This window comes from Myotis brandtii, unplaced genomic scaffold, assembly GCF_000412655.1.
Source record: "Myotis brandtii unplaced genomic scaffold, ASM41265v1 scaffold74, whole genome shotgun sequence".
NCBI lineage: Eukaryota > Metazoa > Chordata > Mammalia > Chiroptera > Vespertilionidae > Myotis > Myotis brandtii.
The window spans coordinates 3,691,708-3,694,379 of NW_005370944.1; the positions used below are offsets into that span (position 1 = coordinate 3,691,708).

A 2,672-nucleotide genomic window follows, 5' to 3' on the forward strand; every position below is an offset into this window, starting at 1 on the left:
AGTATGACTTTAACATCACGAACAAATTAAAATTCTTTTCTTGTTCCCAATTCTAATTCTAAAAGTAATACATGTTCAAAATAAGGATTGGGAAGACTATAAAAAGGAGGAAGAAAATGAGCCACAATCCCACGACCCAGAGGCAACCATTATTAGTATTTTGTTTTATTTCTTTCTAGTACTTTTCTATCCTCCATACATAGTAGATATAATACTCAACATCATGTAATTTTTTCCTTAAGATTATATGGAGTGGGACGTGAGAAGATGGCAGCTGGCAGGACGGAGGTGAGGGAGAGGATGTGAGTGAGTGAGAGGGTGAAGGGAGAGTGTGTGGATGCGTGTGGTGTGTGTGTGAGTGAGGGAGGGACAGTTAAATCCTACAGGAGTAGCAGGGGCTGGCCGACCAGACTCTCCTGGACAGGGAGCACCTACCATCGCGTGGACACTTCTGGGGCTGCGGGACTCGGGCAGGGAACCCACGCCATCTTGAAGGGGAGAGCGGCCTCATCTAGGAACTCGTCAACACCACCACCCACACAGCCCTTGGACACTGCCCACGACCCAGCAGCCACTCCAGCCAAAATCCTGCAGCCCCACCCACAGACCCGCAGACCCTAGGACCTCCACCTCCAAAGGAGCACCGCTCCCACAGCAGTAAGTGCAGCTTCCCCCTCCCCAGTGGCAGGCCTCTGGGCACCACATTCGCGCGTATCCAGCGTGCAAGCCTCTGGAGCCCACCACCCGACAGGCAGCCCCTGGGAGTCACTGCAAGCGCCCGCTGAGTGCGATATTGTGCAAATGAGGGTGCACTGCCCCACAGTAAAAATTCTGATTTCATTCTTCCTGAATAACTGCCCACAGACACTGTCGCACAACTTCAGCGCCAGGGCCCCTCAAGGTGCGTCAGACACACGGCAAACGCCAGCTGGTGGGTGTCCGGAGCCCACCACCCCACAGGCAGCCCCTGGGAGCTGCTGCAAGCCCCTCACAGAGTGTGATATTGTACAGACAGTGGCGTACTGCCCCACAGGAGAAATTCTGAATTTACTCTCCTGAATAACTGCTTATAGACACTGTCGCACAACTTCAGCCCCAGGGCCCCTCAGGGTGAGTCAGAGCTCCGTGCTGCAAACGCCCCGCCACAGACGTGCATTTCCAGCAGGCAGGCATCCGGAGCCCACCACCCCAAAGGCAGATCTTGGGAGCCACTGAGAGCCTCGCTGGGTGCGATATTGTGCAAACGGGGGTGCACTGCCCTGCAGCAGAAATTCTGGATTGACTCTTCCTGAATAACTGCCCACAGACACTGTTGCACAACTTCAGCACCAGGGCCCCTCAAAGTACATCAGAGCTCCACGCCGCAAATGCATCACGGTGCCCCTGTGAGCTGCCACTGGGAGCGTGTGTATCCATCCACAGGCACAGCAGCAAAAACTGAGTCTTCCCACTCCACTGCTGCAGAACTCTGGACACTACAGTCATGCTTTTCCAGCACGCAGGCCTCCTGAGACCACGGCTCTACAGGGTGCTCTTATCCAAACAAGGGTGCACTGCCCCAACAGTAGAAATTCTGAATACCCTCATCCTGGATACCTGCCCACAGCTGCCTCGATCGCTTGGCTTCAACCAGGGCTCTTCAGAGTGTGCCAGGGCGCTGCGCTGGCAAGCACACCACGGGTGCCCCTGTGAGCTGCCACTGGGAGCGTGTGCATCCAACCACAGACGCAGCAGTAAAAACTGAGTCTTCCCACGCTACAGCTACAGAACTCTGGACACCACAGTTGTGCCTTTCCAGTGTGCAGGCCTCCTGAGCCCCACTACCCTGACAGACAGCTCCTGGGTACCTCTGTGAGCCCTGTCTGGGCATGTGCGATTTCAACCAAGGATGCAAGACAGCAATAATTGGGACATCCCCCTTCCCGGCTGCTGACATCTGGACACCGCAATTGCGCCTCTCCAGCTTGCAGGCCTACATCAAAAAATCCCAAATAGCTTAAGTAGGGAGCTATGATAGATTACCAAGCTCAGGATATCTGAGAGATCACACCACCAGCACCATCCTTAAAAGAAACTGGGTAGCAAAACAGTCAGATCTAGGACACAGAAACAATTAAAACGTTAGAGCAAAACATGGGGAGACAAAAAAGCAATCCCCAAAGGAAAGAAAACGAGAAATCACCAGAGAGGGAGTTAAATGAAACCAAGGCAAGTAACTTCTCAGAGAAAGAATTCAGAGTAATGGTTATAAGTAATGGCTGGATGACAAATACACGCAACTCAATGACAAATACACACAACCCAATGAGAATTATAAGGAGCTGAATGAGAATGTCACCAGTATGAAAAGGAACCAAGAGGAAATGAAGAACGACACAGCTGCAATAAAGAACACAATGGGAGGCTTAAACAGTAGACTAGAAGAGGCTGAGGACCGCATCAGCGAGCTAGAAGACAAGGTAGGAAAAAACACACAAACACAGCTGCAACTGGAAAGAAAATTTAAAAAGCAAGAGGGAGCTTTGGGACAACACAAAACAAAACAACAACCGCATAATAGGGGTACCAGAAGGAGAGGAAGAGAAGCAAGGAATAGAAAACCTGTTCAGAGAAATAATGACAGAAAACTTCCCCTACCTGGTGAAAGAAATAGAATTACAAGTCCAGGAGGT

The 2,672-nt window shown here is 51.2% G+C and overlaps 1 protein-coding gene across 1 annotated transcript in view; it reads right to left on the reverse strand.

Annotated features, from left to right (window-relative positions):
• TMEM202 (transmembrane protein 202) overlaps positions 1-2,672 on the reverse strand; it is a 17,612-nt gene that overhangs the window by 1,906 nt on the left and 13,034 nt on the right. The window lies entirely within an intron of this gene.